Source organism: Aphelocoma coerulescens, chromosome 4 (assembly GCF_041296385.1).
Source record: "Aphelocoma coerulescens isolate FSJ_1873_10779 chromosome 4, UR_Acoe_1.0, whole genome shotgun sequence".
In the NCBI taxonomy this organism is placed as follows: Eukaryota; Metazoa; Chordata; class Aves; order Passeriformes; family Corvidae; genus Aphelocoma; species Aphelocoma coerulescens.
The window spans coordinates 3,948,143-3,964,807 of NC_091017.1; the positions used below are offsets into that span (position 1 = coordinate 3,948,143).

Here is a 16,665-nt window from a genome sequence, read left to right on the forward strand (position 1 = left end):
ACAAATGAATATCTGCTTTCTAGATCCTTCTTTTTTTTTTTCTTTGCAAAAATAAATGTGAGGTGTATGTTTAATTGCATTAAATTACTTGAGATGGAAGAGCTTACTTAATTTAGTAAATTACTCTGTGGATCATAATAAGGAGGATTGACCTGTTTTACTCGTGCTCTGACTTTCTGATGGCATCAGCAATAAAAAGCATAGAGGACCTATTTTAATCACTAAAATTGCAAAGGCATGTCAGAATGCTCAAGTAAAACAGGTCTTCTGAGTGGATGGCATATTTATGTAAGTGCTTTCAAAGGAAAAATGCTTCTTATGGTTTTATCATTACAACAGCAAAGCATGAGGAATGCAGCAACAAAGTTTTCAATCTTAATTATAAATCAGCTCAATTACAGGTACAATGTAACTTGTATTTCTAGTTTTTGTCCTATAAAATTAAATTATCTTTGTTGATATAAAAGTATAGTACATATCTGTCAAGTAGATTAATTCAAAGCAGTAAGAACTGCAGATTCCTCTTCTTTTTTTTCTATTTTTAGCTACACATATCTAAACAGTGAACTATCAGAAATTTTATGATTTTAATTCAGTTTCTCAGACATTAACTTAGTTCCTCCAGAAGTGAATTACCTGACATTGCTGTCTGGGTAGTGGGACAATTAATTATTAACCAAGTAGAATTAGTGACATGTACATATTTGTGTAGAGGTGTAAGACATTTTGCAGTCCCAAGTCAGCAATTGTAAGCCAAGGGCACGTGCTCAGGTCCTCTCCCTTCTGGAGAAGAGCTCAGGTCCTCTCCCTTCCAGGCCAGGGGTCCAATGCAGCAGAGAGAGTGGGGAACACGCCTGGAGCCACAGCTTTTCAAACAGGCTGATATCTGGGGTACAAGGCCTTGACCAGGAATCAGAAAGAGACCAAAAATGAAGTAAGTGAGAGACAAAAATCTGTCTAAAATGTACAATTGAGAAAATAGCTGGAAAAGGTATGGTTGCAAATTCTAGAGGAGGACAGAGCCAGTTGTACCTGTGGATTCCCTCTCTAATGAAGAGCTCATCGTGAATTTAATGCGTGTCTGCAGTGCATTATTTGAAGTAGATCACTGTAGTTCATCCATGCATTTATGATACTGGAAGTAGTGACAGAATGGGTATAGGAGCCTGGGAATATATCTGCCTGGATCTTGGCACATACTGAACATCTGGAGTAACAGGCATCTCCATGTAACATTACCCAGTCACTGAGAGAGCTTTCAGCATCATGGTCTAAAACAGCAAATAGCCAAGTATGCCAAGTCTAAACTCTGAGGTTGTATTTATTGCTGTAGCTAGAAAATTTACAGTGCTCGAGCAGCAGGATGGTAATGCACTGGCTGTACTGGGTGTAATTAGTTGGGTGAACAAACAACTGAAATTAGCAGAAAAATCTATTTATGGGAAAGGTCCTTTGTGAATTCCAGCAATCCCGTGTTTGATCACAGAACAATGGAATTAAAGTTCCATAGGAAAACTGGCTCTTTCATTTCAGCAGGGCTCTGGAATGGGTTTGACGACATCCGTGTGCCAACAGAAGTACCACAAGAGCACTTGCTCACTGATTTTAGAAAACTAATTAATGCAAGTAACGTGGATTAAATGTGCTAGAGAAGGTAACTCATGAGAAAAGGTGTGACTGCATGTACAGTGGGACCTGCAGTGTCCTCAGGGCCTGTCTCTGCAGCCCAGGGGCACAGTCTGCCACAGCTCTGTCTCACTTGCATAATTATCTTCCAAAGTCTTGGCACAGGGAAATGGAAAGGGGACACTGCTCAAGTATCCTGAGGTGAAGTCAGATTATGGCCAGAGTATGCATAAGGTCTTGGAAGAGTGAATTTTAGACATATGAGAAAAAAAGCAGTGCTGACAGAGATGTTACCAAGCAGAAAGGCTGATGAGCCCTCTCTGCAAGGCCTCGGGGACCTGGTATCCCTGTGAGTTTGTGTTGCTTAAACCAGACAGTAGGCTGAAAAAATCACATTACAAGGTTGTGATGTTTTATTTAGATTGGTTTCCAAAGAGGAGAGAAGCTGTAATAATAGCTCTGGGTAGCAGTGGATAGAAAAATAACCAGACTTTTAACCTGCCTCTGGTGGCTGAGTCTGTTCACTGGCCTCTCATGTGTCCCCTCATGGACACAGAGTACCCAGGCACTGTCACTATCAGAGTGTTGTGTTTCAGCAAACACAAAGAGAATCATTCATGCCGTTTCTGTGGGTGCTATCCCCACATGAGACTTCAAATGAAGGCTGGCACACTGCTCATGTGTGCTCATGTATTATTTGTAAAACTCTTAGATGCAACGGTGTGTTTTTCTGGAATTCCAAAACACATCTCCCAGATCTAGTCAGCAGAATCACCTGAACAAAACCATCTGTGTCTGGGTACAGCTTAGTTCTGTCATCGCTTATGCAGGGAAGCAATGCAAGAGCAAGAAGTTGTGGCTGTCCTTAGTATTAACTATTGCCAGGGAGCTTTTTTGAGACTTTTTTTACATAACTTTGTTTTCAGAAGTCAGTTCCTGGAACAGCTGTGCTTTTGTGATGAAATTCTCTTACCTTGATTCATGATACGAACTTTTCTCATGCGTCTCCATAACCCAATTATTTGCACAACACCAAAGAGAATTTTGCATATTAACTAAATCCATTGCTTACCAAGGTTTAGGGAACTCTAATTATTTTCGGTTAAAACTTTTCTTGGCTTTGTAACTAAAAAAAGAAGTAAAAGCCTTTTTTTTTGTATTGGCAGTAATTCTTAGAAAGAATTAATCTTTGCTGCATTATTTCAACAGTTTCTCCAGTTTGTTTTTTGGTAAGTTCTGTTACTGTTTTCAGAACATGCATACCAAACTGGGATCCTCTGCAGGCACTAAGCCAGGAGAGGGGAGCAGGGGGAAGGTGAGCAGTGGATAAATCGGTAACTGTAGGAATAGTTTCTTCCCATTCTCACCCGCTGTGCACCCTGCATTAACATACAAGAGGAATACGTCCTCTCAGCAGTGTATTCACTGTCCAGTGTTTCAGGAATTTTTTCCATGCAGAAATGTGAGATTCAGGTATTCCAGAGGGCTTTCACCGGGTTTCTGCGGGACTTTGGTGGTGTCCCCAGTCCGAATTTGTTCTTCTCCTGTAGCAGAATGCTCTGATGCTCCAGTGAAGCATCTCCTCAGATGCATCCCCTCAGATGCTGCCCCAGTGCCCATGAGAGGTTTCTAAAGTCTGTTATCCTTCCTTTGGCACTGATCCATACCCCAAGGTAGGGAATTATGTGATCAGCTCGGCTGTTTTGCTGCCCTTAGGATGTCAGGGGGGCATCCCTTCCTGATACCTTCAGTTTGCACTAGTAATTAGAAATGCTGTAGTCCTAAAAAGCTCTAGAAATATAATTAAAATCAAACATGATATTTCCTGGGGCAGAAATCGGCAGTGGTACTTTCTGTTCCCTAGGAAATGTCCAAAGCAATAAAAATTAGCCCTTGTTTGTGTGCAGATGGGAAGCTTCCTGTGTAGGACAGAGGAGCGTGCCTGGCTGTTTCTACCTTCATCTTACCAAGAGAGAACAAAAGGGAAATACTGTTCCAGTGAAGGAGATGTTCAGTCAGCTTTTATCTTCTGTGTGGAAGATACAGTTTATCTGTCTGAGGGATAATTGGACACCAGATGACAAAGTGAGCTAATTTAATAAAAAGGCTGAGGAATAAAATTTTAGTGTGCAGCCTTGGCTAATTGTATTCTGTTTGCAGTAAAAATAATAATACCTTTCCTGTGATGTGGCCATTTTAGCATCTATGTTGAAAATAAGTAGCATAGCAACTTGATAGAAAAAGACATAAAGATCCTTCCTGTGTTGCAACCATTTTGATCAGGAGATAAAAATGACCAAGTTGTAGAAGTAGTAATGTCTGGGTCATTGAATCAATTCAACACCAATTTATGACTGTGCAGGGAAATGAAACTGGGAAACAAATAGTCTTTAAGTCCTGTTAACAAAAGATATCTATCATTCACTCTCAGCTTCTCATTTTTAGGGATATGAATACCATAAGCACTGGACATGCCTCTCAGTTCGTAAATCAGTTTTGAAACAAAAGTTTTTTGAAGTTTACAGGGAATCTTTACAGAACTGCTATATAAACCAGTAATACAGATGCACAGAAAGCAGAGGGAGATCAAATGTTGGATCTATAACCTTAGCATTTGTAGAGTTTTAGGAAGGATGTCACCATTCTCATGGGCTCCCTCGTTTGTTCTTAAGATTTGTAAAATTAAGTGCTACTAAACTTCATCAAGGAGCTGAAGTGGCAATCTACCAAAATAATTGAACCTGCTCCTGAGAATCAGTGATGAGTATTTTATGGCTCCATATGTGTGGTGGATAGCAGTTCCAGTATCCCTCTGAGTTGCAGAGGAATTCAAGCTGAGAGAAGCTCTATAGATTCTGCTTATTGCCTCTCTGGTTGTTAAAGGAAAGCACATGTCAAATCAGGCACTGATAGGATAACATGTTGCCAACAGCAAGGTATTTTGAGTTAACATTTACTTATACACAGTATAGAAATGTCAGGCACAAAGCATGTGACCGAATTCCCTTATTCGTTTGGGGTTTCATTCTTTATTGAGATATTGCTCCACAGTCCCTGCGCATGGTGTTCCAGCTGGAAAGGTAAAGCCAAAGCTTAGTGCTCTGTTTCTTTCTACTGGCTTCAGTTTGTCCATCTGCTGAATCCCCTGCCTGCTGCTCTGTCTGACCAGTGTCACCCTGGACTGGGACTGCAGCTGGAGGCACTGGGGCTGTTCATGGAATGATGTTGGCAGTTTTAGGAGCTTTGCTCTGTGAACTGTCACTGAACCAAGTGCTGACCAGCACTCAACTCCATACCACTGCAGGGTTTGTCTTCTTCAAGTGTCCTCAAAACACTCAAGCATAGAGTTCTGCTGAAGTGGGGGTTGATTCTGCCTACTGATGATTTCCTGGGGAACATGTAGGATTTTTTCCTCATTTCTCATCTCACTTGTTGAGTTAATGCCTTTAGCTCAAGCTGTCTATGTTTCTGTTTTGGCTGTGGCAGAGGTGATTGCTGATTGTGAACGGGGCAGATGTGGTAACAGTGATCCACACACAGATGTTTCACTGTCTGTCTTGAGGGGGATTTTAGCGGGAAAAAATTTACTTTCTCAGTTGTTTCTCTATCAGCAAATAAAACTGTCCTCCAAAACATGAGGCATGTCCAAAAGAGCAGTATCTGATGGTGTTGTGCAAGAGCAGCATACCAGTATATGACTCGTGGCTTCTTCTGAACTCGGACAGAGGGCACTGAGAGTGCAGGGAGTTCTTTTTCATCCCATCATACTTCCTTAGTATAAACAGAGTCCAGCTCCCAGTCTGTCACTAACCTGCACGTAGAGTCTTCTGCCAGCTTTGTCCATGGGACAAGAGGGATCTGCTGCCCTGAGCACACCTTGCTGTCAGATCTGCGGCGCTTTGGTAAGGCTCCATCTAGCACAGAATTGATGTGGGGGGGGTGGTAGGTTCAGTGAAATCTAGTCCTGCTTCCTGTGGGATATTCTGAAGTTTGCTAAAGATACGTGTTTTTAAACCTTCACTGCTTCTTGACTGCTTGCAGAGGAAAAGGGTTGGTTTTACTTCTGTTGCTGGCAGACATTTTTGAAGATTGGAATAGATTTTAAGTATCCCAGCAGATAAAGCCCTTCCCTCCCTGTTACACACACACATTACTTTGTCCTGGGAGAGCATTTGGAAGGGAGCTGATGTGTAATCCAAAAGGGGAGCTGGAGCTAGGGAGCTGTGCCAGGGTGATGGGAGTGGAGGAGATGAAAGATCCCTAGAAAGAGTCAAATGAGGAGGGAGAAATGCAGACTGGCTGGCCATGGTGTGCCAGAGGCTCTGAGGAAGGAGTTGCTGGGGAAATTATGATACAGTTCTGACAGCACAGCAGTCTTTTGAGAGCTGAAGCCCCTGTTTGCTGTTTCAAAGGCCAAAAGGACCTTTTTTCAGGGAGATCTGGTAAAGGAAGTGTGGGAGGCCTGTCACTCCTGGCTGGGAGTGACATCACCTGGCTCATGCATGTACCACACACACTGCCAAGGAAGCCACTCCTTCCTGCTGGTTTTATGCTCTTCAGGGGTCACTGAGCCGGCAGTTGTAGGAAATTAATCAGCTGTAGTACCTGTAGGGCCTCAGGCTCCGAGATGGTAATTTCATTCCTGCGACCTCCCACATAGCTGAGTTCGGATGCTTGAGGCTCTCCTCACAGGAGCAGGAGTAGCCACGTTCATGCACTCTGTGCTTGGATGTTCAGGCTTCTCTTTGCTGCAAAGAGCAAGACGTCTTGTAGCATGAGGTTGGAAACTTTAGGACTTCCTTTCATCTCCTACTGCTTTGAGGTTTCCATTTGCAAACTTGGAGCATTGTTCTTGCAAAGGTGTTGTCCAGTCCAAATGCAAAACGGAAGCAGCTTGTAGTGTTAATGCCCAGTTGTTTCAGTTTCTTGCCACGCCTGAATTCTCCTGATTTTGTGATTTTAACTCTCAGATTACCTGTAAATCACAAATGTTTGAGTAACTGATCAAAAGGGAGTATAAATTATACCAGTTTACAGTTAGAGTGAGGTAAAATGTCCTCTTTTCCTCATTTCTCCTTCAAACTCCAATTCCCCACTTTCCACAGAGTCTGTTGCCCTGCCCCTGTGTGTCTTATCCCCTTTCTGCACCTCTGCCACCAGCTCTGCTTAGTTGTGGGTTACCAAGAAGTGATTCTCAAGGACCTGGTTTAGCAAAACTGATTGTTCTGCATGTGAAAGTGTCACCCAGCTCACAGTGTGTGTCTGTAACTGGTCTGTCCTAAAGCAGGTGTGTTACTCTTTTAAAGCTTAGTCCAGCAGAAACAAGCAGTGGGTTATTTCACAGTCCAAATGCGATGCCTGGAGCATGGGGCTCTCCTGGATAACTCTCAGGTACCTCAGATCTGAATCACTCATGCCTTTCAATACTCAAATTATCACTTAGCATGTCTCGAGGGCAGGCAAGTGACTTTTTTACTGGTCTCTGAGGATTTTACCAGAAATACTGTCTTCCTGAAGCAGTACCTAAAGGAACAATGTTAGCATGTCATGGAAATGACTGTACTGTGATACATCAAAGAATAATGTGCTCAAGTTATGTGCATGCAAGCTATTAGTGCTTCCTCCCCACCACAGAGCAAGCTGTTTATCTTTCAAAAGGCTGGAAACTCTTCATTTTGCTTTCCAGAGATTTCCTTATGGAACAAACAGTATAAATAACACCTGCAATATGAAGCTTTGGGGATAAAAAGAGATAGTGTTTGTGCTTAATTTCTTTCCTCCTTCCCATCCATGTCATGTTCAACATTTGCATATGAAATTCATCTCCCACCCTTTCCCATGAGCCTTGTTAGTGTCCTGCTGTGCCCTCCCACACAACTTGGCCAAGACTAAAAGACCTTTAAATCTATCATTGAAAATGTATTTTGAGAACTGCATTTTAGACAGTATTTCTGTTTAAATGAGTTTCTCCTGATTCCCAAATGTTAAAGAAATACAAGATAGAGAAGCTAGCAGAAGGGCAGACCTTGAAGCTGCCAAAGCATGTTCTTTCCATGAGCACACTGCTAGAAGTAATATTCCCTGGACTGAGCTGATGAACCTGAAGCTTTAAGCCATGATGTCTGTATTTATGTATGTTTATGTATGTTTGCACTCAATCCCAAGGAGCAGAGAAGGCGGGGAAAGAGTGCATTAGGACCACCGTGCGTCGTCTGTTCACAGAAGGAAGAAGCAGCTGCTGCTGAGATTTCTGAACCCTTGCTCTCTGCCTATCTAGAAGCTCAGCTAAGATTACTTTTGACTCGGTATTCTCACAAGGAATTACATGCAGGGCTTTGGAGTATCTTTCTAGCTGTTTTTTATAGTGGAGTTACACATACAGCCCAATTGAAACTGGGGACCATTTTTACTAAGCATTGTACAGACTTATCAATGTGACGCTGTGTCTCAAAATAAAAGTGGGAAGCAGCTCTACAGGTGGTTTTTATAATTGCCCCAAAAGGCACTGCTGAAAGCCACAAATAGATCCGGTTTCATCCTTCTCAGCTGAATGCTGTCCCACTAGAACAGGATGTATTTTGGGCATATTTTAACGTTCTAGCACAGTGATGCCAAACTTTGTGATAAGAACTCACATTTTTTGTAATTTGTGATTGCTGCAGTATTTGACATTTTTCTTCAAGTGTCAGTTTCTGTACTCAAGGAGCTGAATAACGAGTTGCAACTTTCTTTAAAAACAAAAGTTTTAAGCCTTTTGTGGTTGCTTCAAAACTGGACTCTTGTCAGTTGGTTTTGAGGAGCAGAATGTTTGTATTCTTTTTTTTCATACTTAAATACTTTTAACATCTGTAACTACTAATCACTAAACTAATTATTGCTCAGATTTTTCAACTAATTCATGACCATGTGGTCATTTGCCATGGCTGCACTACTGAAAAAGAAAACCCCTGTAGGGAAAGAAAGCACATATTTTTGGCATAGCTGTTGGATGAGCCTCTATTAAAAGGTATGACTGCTGAGGCACATTTAGTTTGCATCCCCGTTGCAGTGAGACATTTCTGATGGTCCATCACAACCACCATACCATCTGCTTTTTCCAGGCTATTTATTCCATCCTTGTCTAACCTCTTCCTGCTTTAAAAGCAGGCATGTTTTCTCAAACCTGTTACCACTGACTAAATGATTTTTTAAGCATGTTCTGGAAAAATTATTGCAGCCTCCATCTTGTCAAATATTCTGTTGCTGGAGCAGCTATGGCTTCTCAGGGAAGAAAATCTTACTATCACTTGGGGTTAGAGCATGATGTATCCACACTGGAAGAGTGTCTTCTGCACTTTCATCAGTCAGTCATCGATTTGTACAGGCTGCTTAAGCTTTTTTCTAATTTTGAGTGTGTGAGTGACCATCATGCTCTACTTGGCGATATCCACAAGTGAAAATGAGGTTAATCCTTGACTACATTCTTGAGTCAGCGCTTGAAGAATGAGGTGCTCCTCCTTCATCCTATCCTGTAGTATTTTATAATTGTGTTATTAGGAAAGTTTTTGTTGTTTTCAGAAAGAGTTGTGCATTTCCTAGCTGTAAAAACAGGCATCTTTTCAAACCTCATTGAGCCCTTGCCTTCGGGGATATTGGCGATGGGTTCATTATGCAGCACCTTGTATCAGCTTTACATTTCTGGCTTTCAAACATCCTCCTCGATCTCGTGCTTTAAGAAGGCCTATAAAAATGCAGGGCTTATCTACAGAGTCCTTTGTAGCCTGGTATCACAGCTTCCCTAAGATGTATCCTCTTTAATCAGGGCAGTGCTGATCTCCTCATCCCGCTGCTCATTACTGTTGTGGTTGGCAGTGCATTATCGTGAGCATTGCACAAGCAGAACACAGAGACCAGCCCCAGAGCTTGTTAATCGTCCTTCATATGGAAATGTCCTCCTTCCTTTAATCATTTAAATCGATCCTTTTAGAGTCTGCTGTCCCGTCTCCCCCCAAAAACTGTGTGTGTGTCTGTTACCAATGAGAAGAAATGAACAAAATGTTTCGGGAAAGTGCACCGCGGATTTGCATAACAAAACTGCAGAGCTGTGTTCCTACCCCATTTCTTCACCATTCTCAGAAGGTTTGCAAAGGATTTAGAGTCCTGCAACACTGACATGCTACTACCGACCTCACTGTGAGAAATTTGCTTTCAGAAGCTCTGTGGCACAGACACAAGGAGGTTTTCATGGCACTATCCCTTAGTGGCATTCTCTTTCGGGTGATTAACTCATTTAAATGCACAGAAAGTGCAAATAGTTTGAAGTTATGATTACTGGTTATATTTTACTTTGCTTTTACTCACAACTAATTCCATCTGCTATCATGCTTCCCTTCTGCCCCGAGCTTTCTTGGGCTTCTCTGTGTCCTCCTAGACATGTTTGTTTTCTACATTGTATAATATCACCACATTTGTGTTCTGTCCATTTTCCAGATGGCTGTTAAATATATTAAAAGCTTTTATTCTAAGGCCAGTATTAAACCTTATGACTTTCTTTAAACATTCATGGTTTATAGCTTGCTTCCACTGTGTTTTTGCTCTTCTGGGCTAGAGCTATGCATCTTGTTCATACTGCCAGGGATTTCTGAGTGCATTTTATCCTGCTGACTTTGACTTATTAATACAAGGCTGTACAGTTTTTGGCACTCCTTCTCTTTCTATTTAATGTGGTAAAAGTTACTGGAAATGCTAAATTTGTTGCTCATATTTCAGTAAGGAAACAAGAGCAATAGGCCCACATGTGAGAACGTTCATTCCTGCAGCTGATCCATCCATTCTTGTTTCAAAGGAGCCTGGTTTCCCATACACCTGAGGAGAGAGTGTGTGATGTTTGGGAAGGGGCTTAGGAGGTTAGGCTGTACCTCACAAACTGAGGTGAAGGCACTGTTTGAAGGAGAGATCCCTCCCACTGTCCTCATGCAGCTGCCGGCACACCTGAAAGCCCTGGATGAGCAGTTTCCTTGAGGGAAACTCCAGGGAAACTCCATGGCACTGTGGTGTTCGCAGGTCCAGCCCCAGCTTCTGGCCTGGAGATGTGGGGCTCTGTGTGTCAGAGCACCCAGCACACTGCACACCTGTGTTTGCTTCAGAAGTATCCCACACAGAAAGCGTAACCTTGCCTCAATATGTGCGTGCTTGCTCTCCCCCCTCCTCCTGCTCTCTAATGGTTTTCCCTAAGATTCCTGAACAACAGAGCAGATGGAAACCTTATTTAAATTTAGAAACCGTGAATACCACATGCTGAGCTCAATGGAGCAATTCAAGTTGTTTTCCCTTAAATGATTTTTTTTTTTTTAATGCTGGATTCCAGTTAGAATTTTTAAAACAGCACAAACATGTGATAAAAAGCATTTGAAGGTACCTGTATTCCTTGCCACATAATGCCTCACTTGGATACAAGTGTGAAAATGTGTCCTAAACAGACCAAACTTCACAGCTAGTCATCCTAAAAGACATTAACACTCCATTATTTATTAGCGCCATTATAAAAGAAACGCCTGCACCGTCCCCAAAGAGAGAAAATCTGTCATGGTTCCCAGGAAAAGAAGCAAGGATTATCCTTGAAAGCAGTCAAAGGAGAGAATAGTTTTTACCAAGTTGTCAGAGGAGTTGCCATGGGCACCAGCCAGGAGCCGAGGTTTAAATGTCAGATTTCCCTTCCAGTACTGTTTTTTTCCTTTCTTTTGCCTTATTTTTGCATCCATTCCATTATTCTCTTTCCTTTTTTCCTGCTTTTATAAGAATTTCTCTAACCATGTCCCTGTTTTCCCAACACCCAGTTTTGCTTCTTTTTATGCCTGTCCTTGGACATCATGCCACTCCCAGGTAAAGAAACCTCTTCGGTTTTGTTGTTTTGTTTTTTTTTTTTTTTCTTTTAAGTAAGAGAATATGTTCTTGGATACTGGTTTGAAAGTCATTAGCATATCAATATTTGTCCATCAAAAATTTTAAAAGCCAATAAAATTGCATTAAGAGACTGAGGCAGTTAAGGAAGAAACTGCAGTACAGAACCAGGAGCAGCTCATTTCAGTGTTACTGTGCCTGCATGTTGGGAGACATGTGGTACATTTCATTATTTGCTAAAATATTACAAAGAGAGGGATGGGGGAAGGAAAAGAGCAGAAGGAAAAAGCTCACATCTGTGGTAATGTCTCTGCAGGGGGAAAAAAGGCAAATCCTACCATTTGTGGAAGGTATTCATGTGTTGTCGGCTGGTTAAACTGCACGTCAATTGAATTAATGTATCCGTTAAATCTAGATAAAAGCCCCGAAGCAGCAGTTTAGAAAACACTTTTTCCTTTTCTTTTCTTTTTTTTTTTTCTCCCCCCACCCCCCCTTTCCTTAATTCCTCTAAGCTGGCACAGGACATCTGGGTTGTTTTTGTTTTGTATGCTGGGTTTGGTTTTGCCTTGTGTGTCTTCACTGTCAAAATCCCCAAACAAGCGCAGCTGCCTTAAAAAACCCGACTCCATTTGTGTTTTGCTTACTCGTTAATAGCGTTAGCATGTAAATGAACTACATCCAGGCTCCGAAGTGAGCAGCTCGGCAGTGGGCGGGCAGTCACACCTCCTTTGGAGCTATTGTTTCAGCCTGTCTGGCTGCGGGCTCCTCCGAAGGGCCAGAGTGCAGGAACCGCCTTTGGCAGAAGCAAGGCAGGCGTTGCAAAAAGCAAACGGAATTTTTGTAAGGACCGACTAATGCTGTCATGGACTGGGTGCCTCTAAATGTTCAAGTTTGGATCCTGGTTTGGGCCTGAGAGTTTGTTTTCTCTCTGTGGCTGTGGAAAATGTGGTAAATTAGTATTTGTGGTTATAAAACCCCATTTCTGATCTACCTTCCATTGATCTCGCCTTGCATTTAAGGAGCTGAGCATGTTTCCATATGAGTTATTGACACATAATTAATAGGTCAATACTGACTTGAACACTGGGCTATTAACAGAACTAACGGGATGCAGATTTTCAGGATGCCTATTCTTAGTGCAAACTGAAGTTCCCCCAGTGATTCTGAATTGCATGATTTCATATCCATTCCTGTGAATCATTTCTATGTTCTTGGTGCGTGTAGCAGTAGTGCTGGGTGGTAGAGCGGTGCACGGTCATGGGATTTGGATGATTGTGGTACAAAAGCAAACCACTGTTCAGAGGCCAGGACAGCCTTGAGTCTTCTCTGTACCTTCAGCCTGAGGTGGTTCCTATCACATCCAGTCCCAAGCTCTGTTACCTCCAGACCATCCAGACCTTGAAACAAATGTTTCAGGAAGCTTCCTGTGCCAAGAAGGAGGAAGGTGTGGAAGTTCAGTGCCTACAACAAATCATCAGGAAGATTAGGAGATGGTGTCAGTGATGTTCATTGAAGAGCATGAAAGTCTGTGAGGTGGGAGCACTGAAGTAACCCGTTACTTGATTTGGCACAGGAATGCTGTGGGTGTCATTGGCTGAAAAAAGGTGCTAAATATAACCTTTCTGTCATGGAACAGTGGGAAGGACTGGGGCCCTTTAGCCTGAGTTTCCATGAAGATCCAGTGTTTCAAACAGCTGGTGAGAAGTCTGGCTTAATGACAGCAGTAGCCTGTCTACCTTCATTTACAATCAGAAACTATTCATGACCCTGAATCATGAAACCTCCACTCTTAAGCCTAGGAGTGATGTTAAAAACAACTCAGAAAACTCTACTAATTTGTTGGGAAAACTTGATTTTAAGATTTTCTGCAAGCATGCATCACCATAGTAATTTAAAAATTTGTATGTAAAGTTATAGCAACCCATTCCTTGACATCTCTGAAACGACTCTCAGAGTAGATTTTCTGGGTATGCCAGAGGTTTAGGACTAGGTTTTTACCTATTTACTAATATTTTCTTTCTGAAAAGAAAGAATTAATTTATCCTGCTTAGTAGGATAACTGGGTGATTGATTCTGGTATTTTATTTGCCATCTAAATCTAAAGTAATCATCATCCCCTAGTGCAATACAAGTAGTATTGCTTTTTAATTCCTGTCCATTTCAAAAAGTCTGCTTTTGTGACTCACTGAATAGTATCTTAATTTCATTTTCATTCAGGTATAACCTTACTCTGAAATAAAATAGATCAAAATATAAACCCAAAAAAAAATACAAATAGATTTTTTTGCCCAAGCCTTCCTGTGTCTTTACACATAAATTAAAATCAAACTCTGTGTGTCACTCACTTGTGCCATGCTAGTGAAATCCATGTGAAGTGCATTTTGCTGGGCCATCAGCCTTGTCATGGAGAGATTCCAGCCCTTTGAAGGGAGACACACAGAGTAGAAGAGTGATTGTGACCGTAACTTCTAAGATCTTGAACTCAGAAACCGCCTTTTGCCTTGTCAGTAAATGAAGGTATATTTTTTAGACTCTGCATATATGATAAATACTGATGGTGATTATATAAATTCAGGTATGCAATTCTCATTTTCCTTTAAAAAGTGTTGTTTTTCTCTTTGTCTTCCTGCCCCTCCACTGTGATTTTGGAAAGGCTTTGCTGTGGAGCAGACGGCAGTGCAGGTGTAGCCATACGTTAGTTTTGCAACCTTGGCCTTCAGCCATGGGGGAGCGTGGAGCAGGGAATCAGATTACCAGATGGAAACCTAAAGTTGACATATGAACACAGATTAATATTTCCAATATGAGGCTTATTACCCTGTTGTTAGCACCAGACAAAACCAGGAATTCATATCCTCACCTAACACTTGAACAACTTGGGTGGTGAGGTAACGTGAAAACGGGGGACTTTTCCTGAAACCTCACTGAAGGTGTATGTCAGTAACAGTCTGGTGCATGGCATTCATCTTAAACCTTTATTGTGCAATGCCACTTACATTAGAATATGGGGAAAATAACTGCTAAAATTGGCTTAAAATCAGAAGCTGCAGCAAGTCACCTTTTCAGGGGTGTTAGAAAGGCACTGGTTCCAGTGGCTGCCATTTACACTGTATTGGCACTGGAAGCCCCACTTCATATTGAGGCTCTGCCAGCTGTGATTCCTGAACAGGCAGTAAGCACAGGGTTTTAGTTAATGGTGAAATGATTCTCACCTGAGGTGCCCAGCCAGGGCAATCTCCAACTCAGCTGGCTCTTAGGACTGGTGCTTGATGTCAGGAGCATCAACTTCCCAGTGTTCTTGTACTGTTGTGTGTTTGACAGCACACAAGGAATTCCTTGTTCATGACTGAAGACAAGCTTTGACAAAGCCAGGTTCCAGGGAAAAGGGAGCAGGCTAAGCCATACCAACATGCTGATCAGAAGAAATAGGAATTGGCCTGCTTCAGGGCTCCATACACCTTGGCATTCCCTTTCCATCACTGGACATAAGCACGTATTTGGGAAGAGTAAAAACAGGATGATTTCTTAAAATTGTTTCAGCCCTCACCTGGTGCCTGCCTCCAAAACTTGCTAAAATGATACAGTTTCTTTGTGGTTAGTTATATTTAAGGGTTTCTGTGGACTTCTCAAGTTTCCCCTGGAGTCCCATTGAAATTTGAAGATTCACAGTGCCCTTACTGCTCATATGAAAAAGCTTCTGTTTAGATGCAGAGCTCTTCCTGCAAAATTAGGCCGTTAACTAACTGTGAAAATACAAAGCTAAATACCAGTCTGTGTGAGAAAGGGAAGGCACCTGAAAATGTAGCCCAAAACTCTCTAATAGGGTCTGTGTGTTAGCATGTAGGATCCTCGGTATTTTAAATGTGCTTCATCACACTGGATGCACAATTTGCCCATCAGAGAATGGTGTCATCATGCTCTAGTTAAAGCCTTTGTGCATGTGCTAGAGAAATTGCCAGAAAATTTAACAGACTTCATTTGGCAACAGCTGCCCTTTGTTACAATGCCACTGTTAGAGAGATAAAACGTACAGAAATGAAAGTGAAAAAAAAAAAATCTAAACTAATGGGAGTAGGGGAGCAAGTGGAACCACTGCAAGATTTGTCTTTCTGAAAACTGCCTGATTGCTTTTCAGATCTATCCTTTTTTTCTCTGTTGACAAGCAAAGCTTGGGAATAATAAGTGCTGCATGAATTAAATCCATCACACTTGACTGACTGGATACCATGTACTGGATCTTCCAACCAATTTGGTTTCTATCAGTGTGCCACTATTGATTTTGGTGCTTTGACAGAAAGTAGTGGAGAGACAAATGAAGGGGGGGCAGGAATCCTACAGACATTTTTTGGGATACTGTAGCTGTAGGGGATAGCTAAGGTAATGCCAGATTTCTTCCATGCAAGGTGCCATGGAGCGTGCGGGCACGGCTTTGTACAGCTCAGTCAATAAATGTTAAATATATCTCTGTTGGTGTTGCACACTGTTCTTTTGTGGCTCTTTAGGAAGGGCTTATTGACAGCAGAGCAGGATGGTGGTTATTCTTGTCCACCTATACCATGTCTGTTCCAAAGCAGCACCAGCTTTCCCTTGGCAGTACAGCCGTGCTCTGTCACAGGTACCAGGGATGAGAATGTCAGTCTGTCCCATTGAAATTGAAATGGGCAGAGATGTTGCACAGGTCTATCACAAAGTGCTGTTTCTTTCACTGTTTTTATTGCTGAGACAAGGACAAGCTTTGAGAAGTTCCAAAAAGCATTTTATTTTCTTTCCTCTTCTCTTTTTCCGGGTTTTAAATGTTGCACTTTACTTTGTTTAAGAAATATTCTGTCCTTGGCCAGGCCTAGGGGGAGAACTGGGACCAGAATTGCCCAAGAGCTGGCTTGTATGAGGAGTAGCAGGGATGGAGCTACTTGTCCTACTGATGGAGCACTGGGCAGCTCCCTGTTGTTTTTCTGCTGAAATGCATGATAGAGTAGTGAATGCTGAATATTCCACGGAGTGCACTATGGACTGCTCCTGGGCATGGAGCTGTGGTAAGGCTGGTAAGGGAATGGGAACTTTCAGCTGAAGTTTTCCTGTTTACCTTGTGCCACACTCACGTAGGACACAATACCTTGCTGCCTTGTCATTGATCTCTTCATGTTGCCAGTCCTCTGGGGC

General features: G+C 42.1%; 1 protein-coding gene across 15 annotated transcripts in view; it reads left to right on the forward strand.

Annotated features, from left to right (window-relative positions):
- The window catches only part of LOC138109326 (bifunctional heparan sulfate N-deacetylase/N-sulfotransferase 3), a 260,842-nt gene that overhangs the window by 165,600 nt on the left and 78,577 nt on the right, over positions 1-16,665 (forward strand). Inside the window, exon 1 of one of the 15 annotated variants that reach the window (XM_069012545.1) lies at positions 5,421-5,528. The exons of the other annotated variants lie outside the window; for them this stretch is intronic. The gene's annotated coding sequence lies outside the window, so the exon portion shown is untranslated. Of the gene's footprint in view, positions 1-5,420; positions 5,529-16,665 lie in introns of those variants that run through there. 15 annotated transcript variants of the gene reach the window in all.